The 13,618-nt window shown below is 31.6% G+C and overlaps 1 pseudogene; it reads left to right on the top strand.

Moving 5' to 3' along the window:
• Positions 1-11,931: 11,931 nt before the first annotated feature.
• Positions 11,932-12,909, top strand: LOC149220345 (armadillo repeat-containing protein LFR pseudogene; annotated as a pseudogene).
• Positions 12,910-13,618: the final 709 nt, after the last annotated feature.

Raw genomic sequence — 13,618 nt, 5'->3', positions numbered from 1 at the left:
AATTATTAAGAATTTTAATTCAATTATTAAGAATTTTGAAAATACTTAAAAAAATGCGATAGGATTTAAGAATTTTAATTTAATTATTAATAATTATTAAGGGGATGATAAGGATTTAAAATTTAATTTCTTCATTTTTAATTAAATTGATTAATTTTTAAAAAATGTCATATAAACCATAGTTACCAAATTCGAATTCGAATACGAATTCGAATTCGATTCGATACGGAAAAAATTGGATTACCTAAAATACAATACGGAAAAAATTCGAAAGTATAGATCTTCAAAAACAAAATTATTTTTAAATTAAAAATAAAAATCTATATTTACAATATATTTAAAAAAAAATCACATCCTCAAATTCTAAATTTTAATATAACCCTTAAAAATGAAAAATAACAACATTATTTATTAATAACTAAAACAACCTAAATCTACAAAAAAAATTCAAAAATATAGATCTTCAAAAATAAAATTATTTTTAAATTAAAAGTAAAAATCAATATTTACAATATATTTTAAAAAAATCACATCCTCAAATCCTAAATTTTAATATAACCCTTAAAAATGAAAAATAACAACATTATTTATTAGTAACTAAAACAACCTAAAACTCTCATTTTAGAATTAGCTTTTGAGTAAAGCACACTTTCAAACATTCTACAGAATTCAAAACAGACTGGAGGGAAGAAGCACACCCGAACATTAATTCATTGTTTAGATTTCGTTACTAGTGGGAAAGAGGAAAATTATGAAATTCAAATAAAAAAAAATGGAAATTATATATTTTATAAATATTTATAAATAAGAATTTATTTTTCTTTGTGATCAGAATTTATTATTTTTAACAAGTATAAACTTACTATTTTTTTTTATATTTTAATACAAAATTTATTGTTTTTTACTATTATAATTTTTTTAATATGCAATTTATTATTTAATATACTTTTTTAATATAGAAATTTCTATTTTTTATTTTTAAATATTAATTTTTTTATTAACAAAAATATTAAATTTTTTATTAACAAAAATTCTTACTAAATTAGATCTTAATTCTAGTCTTTTAATATAAAAATTTTTGTTTTTAATATTTTAAATAATATAAAAATATCTATTTTTAAATATTAAATTTTATATTAATAATTTTTTTTTTTTAAATTCGATGATAATTATAATATTTTTAAATTATAACTCATGTTTTAATATAAACGAAAATTTATTTAACAAATTTCATCATAATGGTCATATTTTTAACTCACCATTTACTATCTATTATATAAAAAATTTAATATAAAAGAATTATTGAAAACAAAAAAAACCCGTATCGAATTCCAATATCCGAATTTGCAGCCGAACCGAATCGTACTGTCGAATTTTCGAATTTTTCTGGCCAGTACGGCCGAACTTGGTAGCTATGATATAAACCAGTTTTTTATAGATTATGGGAATATTGACTTTTAAAATAGACTTTCTCATGAAAATAATAAAATAAGATTTAAATAATAAAATAAGAGTTATGATTTACTTTTTCTTAGCATCTAGAGAATGTTGCTCTTGTTTAAAGCTGACTAAAAATAAGAGTTTTTTCACTTTGGAAAAACTAAATAAGAATTTTCAATTTTGAAATAAAAACAAAGAAAACTAGTTTGTATTGTATTTTTTTCGCTTATTTCCCTCTAGGTTTACTCAAATGTCAAGTCTGGACACTCACTGGATGTGGAATTAAATTTCACATCCAACGAGTACTCACTCTCCATACTTCTAATTAAACCCACATTGGCAAAAAAGGAAAATACATGGAAAAGACATGTTGAATTTTGAAATAGTGTTTTGAGAATTTTAATTTAACTATTAAAAATTATTAGCTGGGTGATAAGGATTTAATCTCCATGCAATATTTTAGTAGCATTCACAAGTTAATGTTAATACTTATCTTCAAAGAAATGATGTCTTTTTTTCCTTTTTACATAAACCTATTAATTTAAGAAAATATCTTATAAACAAGTGTCATATGGATTAGGGGAATTTTGAGATCTAAAATGGGTCACTAAAGGAAAATAATAAAATAACAAAAACAATAATAAATAAGAGTTATGCCCACGAAGCATAGAGACGATGGCGATAGGGAGTTCTATTAAGGCGCTTTGTGGTGTAAAGGTCACCAGTTCAAAACTCCGTGGGAAATCCATCCATGCTAAGGGTTGGTGTCACCCAAGCAAGGTGCGATCCCCAGGTGATTTTGTGGCTTACATTCCCCTAGGTCATGGTTACTCAAGCCACCAGTTAGTTGTGGCTGTCATATAAGGACTCACGTAACCTAGCCAAAAAAATATAAAAGTTATAAATTTTTAAATTAAAACATATACAACTATTTTTTTAGTGTGTTTTTCGGTTATCTCCCTCTAGATTTACTCAAATGTCTAGTATAGAGACTCATTGGATGCAAAATTTAACTCCATATCCAACGAGTATATGCTCTGCATATTTCTGAGTAGAGCCACTCAACCATATATGTATTAGTGTGCTAGTTCAAATCAAGGCTAATAAAGTAGATCTGGAACCTATTAATTCTTTTGTAGCATTGGCTTCTGGCTTGATAAGAGCTAGATTGAGAGTCTTATAAGTTAAATCAACTGTAGATAGAAATCTAGGATCTATGTATGAATATATTTCTCCACCTACAATTACTTCTATATCCTCAGCCTCTTTTGGAATTGTTATTATCTCTTTGACTTTGGCCTTTAGAAGTTTCTCCACATTTACACTAGTAACAATTGTTACCACTTGACTTCTAGAGTTCTTGGGTCGTATTTCCTTCAACACATTTTTCACCTACTTAGATAACTCTTCATTATCCATTTGGAAGGAAGTTTCTTCATCATCATCACTTTTTCCTTTCATGATGTGATCTACCTCATTAGGGTTTACTTCACTTTTTTTCTCTTTAGTGAACTCAACTGAGAATTGCTACCCATAGTATCTATCATATGCCCAATAAGTTGACATATTTCTTTAGTTGTACGAGAGGGTTTCTCTTCACCTGAGCTAACTTCCATTTGTACTTCCTCAATCATAGCTTCCTTGGATTCCCATACATTAACTAGATTTTCATTACTTTGAACCTAAGTGTCAGTATTAGCCATTTTTTCCATTTCACGGTTTGACACATGTGTATAGGTTGACAAACCTACTTGCTTCTTTAAATCATATATTAAATGCAATGAATCATTTTTCAAAGGAAATTCATTTTCTAATCCATATGACATCAAGTCCTTTTCAATGATCTCCAACACAACTTACCTCTAATTATCAAAGATAATATTTCAAAAGGAATTGTGATTATTCCTTTTTTACTTTTTGAAAGAAAGTGAAGATCACTTATATGCAACATTTTTCTTGCAACTTCTAAGAAAAAGGACTATGGTGTAATACCTTTTAGATTTCAAATTTTTAATTAATATTCACAATTATATTTATTAAGAAATGATTACTTAATATTTGATATGTAATAAAATTAACTATATATTTTTACAGCTAAATGTAAATCATCCATTTAACACAAAGAATTATCGTAATATTAAATAAATTTATGAAAATATTATTAATATAATTATATAAATTAAATAATTTATAAATATTAATGTTAGAATTATAAATATTATAAAAAATAATGGTTTGTGAAATTTTAATTAAACGGTAATAAAAAATGCGAATGAAAAAATAGATAACTATACCAAAAACATTATGAAAATATATTGGATTCATATTGATAAACCGTTAAATATTATAATTTTTAAAAGTATTTTCTTATATGTGGACATGTAAAAACTCGAAAATGAGAAGGTGCCAGCTAAGGTTACAAAAAAAAATAAGTGAAACGTGCTTTTCAGTGTTCATAGTGTATATAATATTATTATTATTGATTCACGTTACATCAAATCAATTTTTGTTATTATCTACCACCTTTAAATTTTAAATTTTAAATTTTTGTTGTTAATACAGGAAATTAAACTGTCGAACGAGATTTGATTAACTAGCCCGGGGTGGACAGCTTGATTGGCAAGTTTCATGAGACAGCCAACTAAAAAAACTTACTTATTTATCTCACCAATGTAATTATACTTCCACTTCGAAGTCAAAATGTCATTTCTGAAATATATATTATCAAGATCGCCATTTCCATGTCTGCACTTGCAACAGATTGCCAGGCGTACAAATTTATAGAGTAGAGGTAGGAAATTGGGAGTAAAGCTCGTGGAGATAGATGGTGAGCCGAGAATTCCCGTACAACACAAACACACGTCAGAAGTCGTCAGCTGACGCTTCATCATTCATCAGAATTTCCGTACAACACAAACACGGTAGAGTTGGGATCCCATCATAGGAAGTACAAAAGCAGAGAAAAGTTCTGGACCTGTAGCTTTGTCTCCACGACATCTCTTCACGACCTGTAGCTTTTGTCTCCACGGAAAAGATAAGAGAGTCCCCTTTCGTTACGAATATGTTTGTTGGTTTGGGTTTGGAGTGGATTCATAAGTAAAATGTGAATGTATATATATATATATCCATGAGTTCACAGTGGAGTGGATTCATAATTCATAAGTAAAATATATATATATATATATATATATATGGAGGACAGATATGGGTGAGCAGCCGCCAAAGATACCGTCCCTTGTGTGAGAAGTTGAACATGAGTGATATAGAAATGCTCATATAATGTATTATTAGGTAGATAGGTTTATTTATTTTGGAATAAGGTTTATAGAATTTTAATTTAGTTATAAATAATTATTAAGTGGATGGTAGAGATTTAATCTCTACATAATATTTTTACTAGTGATTACATGTTTAAGATTGAGCTTTATTTCAAAAGTAGTTATGTCATTTTGGCCATTTTAATTAAATTATTTAATTAAAAAAATGTCATATAAACATGTCTTATATTAACATGAATTATGGTTTCTAAACATATGGTATTAGTATCCATGATATTCTAAAAAGACCTATTTACAAACTAAAAATATCTATAGTAAAATAAAAGTGAATCTTTAGATTAAAATTTTTATATTTAATTTTGTTATATATTTATTAATAATATATAACTCTTATATTAATTCATATTATACTTAATAATATGAATTTAAAAATAAATTATAATTTTTTTTTCTTTTTAGCACAAAATAATAATTTATTTATGCTTATTGACATTTACATACCATTTAATTTATAAAACTGTGATAATTTTATGTATTATTATACGACAAATTAAATTTAATAAAACATGTTAAATTTTTATTTATAAAAAAATATATATATTTACTTGTCATTATCCGTTATCATCCGTTATCATGATTATATTTTATTATTCAATTATTCCAATATATATTCTTCTATTACAACATTGCATGTGTTTGCCTATAAGAACTTGCAAGTTTAAATCGATAGGAATTTGTATCATCACCTCTTTTTTACATGGGAAAAATAGCTATTTGGCTCAATAATTATTTACTTATTTTTTTAAATAGACAAAAACAACGCTCCACAACAAAAATTTAAAGGTGGTAGATAACAATAGAAATTTAAAATTTGAAGTAGTGTGGAAAAGACGATATGTTGGAAGTGGTGGACGCCTGGGTTTGGCACGGGCAGAATTGTTATAAATTGTTGGTAGAATCCGAAAACAGTTTGACCACTTCACTCCTACGACCATTGAAAACATGTAGGTAGCTGGGATTTCTGGAAAATATGACTGGGGAGAACAGATACTTTAGGGAGTGAAGGATCTTTCAAGTTTGAGAAGCAGTAGTGAAGCAGTACTTCTACCAATACATTTTCCCCCATAGTGGACGCCCCGCAGAATTCTTATAAATCCAAAATTTGACCTGGGGTTTAAGAATGGATCAAATTTGACCTGTGTTTTCAGAATTTTAATTTAATTAATAACTATTAAAGGATTATAAAGATTTAATTTCCATGGAGTATTTTAATAGTATTTACAAATTATTGTTAGAATTTAATTTCTTATTTTTAATTAAAAATTAATTTTTAAAAAATGTCATATAAACCAGTTTTTTATAAATTATAGGAATTTTGATTTTTAAAATTTAAAATAGACTAATAAAATAGGATTTAAATAATAAAATAAGAGTTATGATTTACATTTTCTTAGTATCTAGAGAATGTAGTTTTGCTCCTTGTTTAAAGTTGACTAAAATTAAGAGTTTTTTCACTTTAGAAAAACTAAAATAAAAATTTTCAATTTTAAAATAAATACAAAGAAAACTAGTTTTTATTGTAATTATTTTTTCGCTTATTTCCCTTTAGGTTTATTGAAATGTCAAGCTTGGGCACTCATCGAATGGGGAATTAAATTTCAGATCCAAGGAGTACTCACTACCCATACTTCTAATTAAACCCACATCGGCAAAAAAATGAAAATACATGGAAAAAACGTGTTGAATTTTGAAATAGTGTTTTGAGAATTTTAATTTAATTACTAATAATTATTAGTTGGATGATAAGAATTTAACCTCAATGCAATATTTTAATAGCATTCACAAATTAATGTTAATATCTATCTTCAAAGAAATAATGCCCTTTTTGCCTTTTTAGATAAACCTACTAATTTAAGAAAATGTCTTATAAATAAGTGTCATATGGATTAGGGGAATTTTGATATCTAAAATGGGCCACCTAAGGAAAATAATAAAATAACAATAATAATAATAATAAAAAGAGTTATGTCCACAAAGTGTAGAGCGGACAGTGATAGGGAGTTCCATTAAGGGACTTGTGGTGTAAAGATCACTGGTTCAAAACTCCGTGGGTAAAAAATCCATCCATGCTAAGGGTTGGTGTCACCCAAGCCAGATGCGATCCCCAAGTGATTTTGTGGCTTAGATGCCCCTAGGTCATGGTTACTCAAGCCACAAGTTAGTTGTGCCTGTCATATGAGGACTCACAAAACCTAGCCAATTTTAAAAAAAATATATAAGTGTTATAAATTTTTAAATAAAAACATATACAACTGCTTTTTTAGTGTATTTTTTGGTTATCTCCCTCTATATTTACTCAAATGTCCAGGACAAAGACTCATTGGATGCAGAAGAGACTCATTGGATGCATAATTAAATTCCACATCCAACGAGTATATACTCTGCATATTTCTTGGTATATGACAATTTTAAATTAATTATTAATAATTATTAGGTGGATGATAGAGATTTAACCTCCATGGAATATTTTAGTGGTATTCACAAATCAAGGTTAAGATTTATCTTCAAAGTAGTTGAGCTCTTTTTTCATTTTTAATCAAAAATCATTAATTTAAAAAAATATGTCTTATAAACAAGTGTCGTATAGATTAGGGGAATCTTGAGGTCCGAAATGGGCCTCCTAAGAAAAACAATGCAATAATAATTAAAATAAAAAAATAAGAGCTATGAATTTTTAATGAAAAAAATAAAACTACTTCTTTATTGTATTTTTTTCTTATCTCCCTCTAGTTTTATTCAAATGTCAAGTATAGACACTCATTGTCTGCATAATTAAATCCCACATCCAACGAGCACCCACTATGCATACCTCTGAGTATTTACCCACATCGAGAAAAAATGAAAATACATGAAATCTGAAATAAGGTTTTGAGATTAATTTAATTCTTAATCATTATTATGCGTGTTAAATAATACAAAATAATAAACAAGATATGAAAGATAAAATGTTGAATGCTTTTACTATTCACAATGATATATATTTATACAATGTGCATGACCCTCGATTCTCATATACCAACTCGTCTCTTGGACTCCAATCACTCCTCATATTCCACATCCAAAACCCTAGGTGGATTAGTTGTCCAAAATTTCCCCCCTTAATATGAAGTGGTGTATATGAGTAAAAGAAGAGAGATATAACACAAATATACAACAATGCATGATAGCAATAGGCTAAATGTCATCTCTGAGATGATGGTATAAGGTAGGAGAATTTGACGTCTCAACTAGTGGTGGTTTAAGGATGACCACCAACACTGGAACGCTTAGTGCGGTTCCTGGAACAACTCCAAATCTTGCTAGAAGGAAGACCTCTGGGTATCAACCTAGAATGTTTGATGCATCTCCTCAAACAATTCCAAATGTGGCTACAAGTTCAAGTCTTCTGCTAGGGGAATGTTATAAAAAATGGAAACCATTGAGATCTCAACGTAGAACTCTTCCAAATCTAGATAGAAGTTGAAGTATTATTCTAAATGAATTCTTCTAGAAAGGGAGACCATTGAGGTCTCAAACTGTGGTGGTTTAAGGAAGGAAACCAACCAAAGGCATGCTAATGGGTTTCTTTGTCTCTAGCTACAACCCTAAATCTAGGTATTGTTGACTCTAGATCCAGGATCAGGCATCAGGTTCAGGTTGTGGCTCAAACTCGCTTGATTATCTTTGATGCTTGTAGATGACCAACAACCCCCCCCCCATTAGAGATAAGCTAAGAAGGTGAACAAATTTTGTGGTATGAGAAAAATACATTCTTGGTTGTTGAAGCCTATTTCCAAGAAGTGATCCATCCAAAGTGAATATTTGTTCTTGCAAGAGGCTTTTTTCTAAAGCATCTTTTTGAATGATGAGTGTGTTGACCACAATGATCACATGCATGAATATCAAAACAATGATCTTTCACATGGCCAACTTTGTCATAATGCTGGCATTTGGTGTAGAAAACTAAATCAACTAATACACACTCACACTTATAAAATAAATATCAGACATATAGAAAAACCAGACATGGCGGAAAAGGCCTCGGCCTTACAACATTCTTCACATTCTCATTATTAATCAATCCAATGTACAAAGAATGATAATAGTACAAATAAATACATGAGGAAGTTGGTCTCAAGATAATACGTCTATCTTGGACACTATGGTTGAGAAATTTTATCAACAAAACACTAATCTAGGAGAACTAGTTGGAGAGAATCTCTCATCCTAACTAAACTCCCTGGTTTGAGGATCTAACTCCTAATTCTCAGGATTTGATTTATTTAATTATAATTTTGGATTTACAATTGTTTTATTATGAGATTGAGGTTAACATCCCCCCCCCAATGATAAATCCAAAATAAGAACAAGGAACCCTCTTCCAAGTTCTCAAGTTGATCCTCAAAAAACATTTTCCTGAAAACCGCCAAAGCTAGATGCTGAAAAAACTCAAATCTGAAGAGAACATGAATCAACTACATGTCTGATTCATCTCTAAATGTCGCTTGACAAGTCCATCACGTGCCAAGCTGCAAAAGTATCCAACTATCCTTTGCTTGAAATCATCATCTTGTGTCCACTGACAAAATATTGAGAACGCCCAACACTGATGACGTTGAAAAAAACTCACTGTTGCTTTTGTTGTGTTTGAAAATTGCTCACGGCTGAATTTACTGTCGGTCACCCACTGACGAATTTGTTGATGCTCACTCACTGATTAAAATTCCCACTAGCTACTTCACTGATGTTTTTGAGACTTTCAGTCTAACAACCACTGTCAATTTCATTGACATTTTCCCCCCTTTGTCAACTGAAAGGAGAGACAATCTTCTTCAAATTATTGTTGAACTCCCCCCCCTTTAGGTGTAGGAGTGTTTCACTGGTGTACTCCCCCATTCAACTGCATGAGAGTCCCATCTTCTTTTTTACTATTGGATGCAATATGTGTGAGTGAATTCAATTGTAAAACTTATACAATCTTCTGACTGTGGATGACCATTCCCAGGGATCAATCCATGAATAATCGATCTTCAATATGCTTGATTGTTGTTATTTGTTGCATTGTACTGATGAATGATTTGACTTGCCACAATGGTGACAAGGATGGAGATCAAAACACGGGTCTTCCAGATGATCGATTCTTTGACAATGAAGGCATTCTGGTTTGACTGCAACTTCCGTTTGCGTACATGTTTGTTTGTTTGGAAATTTCTCAGAACTAGCCGATGTGATTTGTGCAACAAAACCCTGCATTGACAAACTTAATGGGCCTTGAATAATATGGGATATGCAATTTTGCGTCATCGTTGACATATCCTATGCCTCGTCGATTTATGTTACTTTGGATTTCTTCCCATGGCTTGATAATTGGTTTGGAAGAAAGTTGAACTGGATCAGGGACCACTTTGACACTAGAAGTTGGTTGGATTAGTGACTTGGAATCATCAACTGTATTTGTATTGTTCAAAGACTTGGAAGCATCACTCTTCTCTAGCAACTTAGTTCTTTGTGGTTGTGACTTGAGTTGAAGGAACTCAATCATTTCATGTGCATGTTGAAGATGCACTTGAATATCAACAAGAGTTGTTTTTTTTTATGTTCACCATGTCGCCAACTAATGATAAAATCACATTGTTAAGAATTTGGGATAGTTGAATGTGTGTCGCCATGCTAGCTTGCTCACTTTGAATTCAGGCTCGCTTGTACTGTTGCTTTGCTGATTTGTACCATACCTTCATTAGTTGAGAGGATCAAATTGTTAAGAATTTTTGACAATTGAATGCTTGTCGCCATGTGAACATGTTGGAACTCACGCTAGCTTGCTTTTAATACTTGCTAGATTTTTAGAACTCGCTTGCTTGAATGCTTGATCTTGCTTGCTTGAACTCGCGCTTGCTTGTTGTAGATATGAACAGGCTTGATGGTTGTTTGAATATCACATTTTCTTTCTTTAGAGCTGAACTCGCTCGCTTGATGCTTGGTTTATTGTTGCACACTCGCTTGAACTTGTTGTAACAATTGATTGTTTGAATTCACACTTGTTTGATGATGATTGCTTGCTTGATGGCTTGCTTGAACTTGCTTGATTGAATACTGACACTTTGTGCTTTCTTGAATGTACTCACTAAATGTGCTAATTTTTCTTTTAAAAAAGAAAGGGTGTCGAACACTGTCGAAAATGCACCCAAGAGGCAAATGATAAGTTCAATCTTGATGACTGAGTTGAAGAATTACTTGACTTAATGTACTCACCTAAACAATTAAAATTAGGTGTCGATTACAACCAAGAATGCACCCGTACAATTCAGTTAAAAAATGTTTATCTACAAGTGATACAAAAAGTGTTGATGATGTTGATGTCGTCTTGACTTGAAATGCTTGATTTTGTAGCGTCCTTAACTTGATTGCTCTGATTACATGATGTGAAATGTAGTTGCTTGGAATATCATCTTATCAAGTTGATGATGTGACGCTTTGTGCTTGTGTACTTAAGCTTGCTTATGTGCATGACAAAGAGAGTGTTTTGATAATCTGAACACAAGTTATGCACACTCATTCATTACACACGGTGTACCTAAGATCTCCTTATTCAATTTCAGGTAGATCTAGGACACAAGCACCACAAAAATTATGATTTTATTAATTATTGAAGTACATCATTATTCAATGTCACAACTTTGTCGTGGAAACTTCTCAAAGAGAATGTCACACTTGCAAACTTTGGAAGCAAATTGTCTTCAAAAAACTACCTGCACTGACTCAATTTCTCTCAAAGTAAAATATTACTTTGGAATACAATAATGACTTTCACTCAAACAAATTCACTTATGACTTCAAATATGACTAAATGAAGTTCATCTTTTCATTCCACAAATCATCAACCTTATTCAAAATTAATCCCAATCTTCACCCTTATGACTCCCAAATAAAAATATTTGATCCACTCCAAAAATCACTCAAAATTAAAAAAAAAATACACCTTACCTTAGCAACAATGCAATTTTATGTCTTTATAGGCCCGTGCTGCAACTATAACAACAACAACAGAAGAGGCTCTTTATGCTGTTATAATAGTTGAATCCTTAAAGAGGAAGGGGCCACTTAGCAGCAGGATATTTTCCACTTCCTGTCTAGAGGGTTTGAGCATCATCATCATCGAATCGCTGAATCGGCAATGGATCAGAACAATAAAAGAATTGTCATGGCACTACATAGTGGGTTAAAGAGTGAGATGACATGGGCCTTAAATTCTCTTACAGTGATGTCCTTCAAAGAAAAGGAGGATCTTCAAAAAGATTCTACTCCTCTTGCAAAGCTACTTTGAGTTTTGGATGCTCTTTTGCAAGTTGTTGATGATTGGCATGATATCACACACCGAAGGGAGGCTGCAAAACTGGGCAGGCCAAGGGTTTTGGGAGAAAATTGTGTATTCACAGGTTTTGGCTCTGAATATGAAATAACAAGCCCAAATGAACCACTTTCATGCATTAGATCAGTATCTGATGCTTTGACTTCATAGGAGAAAGGAGATGGTACTAAAAATATGGGTTCTAATTGGTGGTATGATGAAGAGGGATTGTTCAAGGGCTGAGCAGAGAGATAGCAATGTGTTGTTTCTGCTTCAATTGTTATACACAATTTTTTCTTTATGTCAGATAATGAGTCAATAATGGCTCAACATCGGCATTTCCTTGAGAAAATTGTTCAATGCATGGAAGACCATGATACTGAGGACGAGGAACTTGTTAAAAATGTAATTGAGACAATTTTCAACCTAGCACCCTTTCTGAATTTGTGAATCTTCAGTTCGTCAAATGCATCACATGCTCCGACAACTGAGAAGAGGGTAGTTGAAGCAATCATGGGTATGCTAGGGTCACCTGTTAAAGCTTGGCACTGTGTTGTTGCAGAGTTGGTTGGACGACTAATTGTCAATCCAGATAACGAACCATTTGTTCTTCCTTTTGCACCTCATGTGTATAAGCGCCTAGTTGATCTACTGAGTTTTCCTGGGGTAGATGCGCAGGAAGCAGTTGTAGCTGCCCTTTACAATCTTGCATAGGTCAATATGGACTACCGATTGAGGCTTGCTAATGAATGTTGGGCAATAAGAAGACTTATAAATATAATTTGATCACCTCATCCTCTATAATTGCCTCACTCAGCATGGGTTGCACGTCTTTCTGCATTCAAAAACAATTCGGCCTAGAGAAAATGTCCTCGCTGCAATCGCGAGAGCCATTAGGAGTGCCTCAATTCGTATTTTCCTTGAAAGCAGATGTTATTCTAAGGCAAGTTTTCATAAGCCATAGGGGACCTGATGCTAAGCTCACTCATGCCAGCCTGATCTACCATAATCTCAAGCAGTGTGGGTTACGCGTCTGTATCGATCTGAAGGAACTTCGCATGGGAGATGGCCTCGAAGGGGCCATTCGCAGTGCCTTTGTTCACATCATCATTTTTGTAATAAATACGCTGAATCACCTTGGTGCTTGAATGAGCTGAATTGGATTTTGAAATCAGTTCATGATGAGCGCTCTGCTACCATTCTACCCATTTTTTATGACGTTGAGCCTTTTCACCTTCGTGACATTACAAGGGGACCTTATGCTGAAGGCTTTAAAAAACACAAACTGAAGTGCAAAGGCACCACGAAATGGGAGAAATCACTAAAAGAAGCCGCAGATATTTTTGGCGTAATGGTCAAAATTGATCAAAGTGACTATGGGATATATTTAGAACTTATTGTGAGAACTGTATTCAAAGACGTAAAACAACGGGAGCCGTTGGAGGTGGCTACACACCAAGTTGAGCTGCAAGAAGCAGCCAAGGATTTTGAAAATATAACTGGGGATCTAAAG

The sequence above is a fragment of the Pinus tabuliformis genome, chromosome Q (genome assembly GCF_031772625.1).
Source record: "Pinus tabuliformis cultivar Carrire ecotype Pingquan chromosome Q, CPIR1, whole genome shotgun sequence".
In the NCBI taxonomy this organism is placed as follows: Eukaryota; Viridiplantae; Streptophyta; class Pinopsida; order Pinales; family Pinaceae; genus Pinus; species Pinus tabuliformis.
Note: the sequence above shows the minus strand (reverse complement) of the source record. Positions and strands in the feature narration are given on the sequence as shown.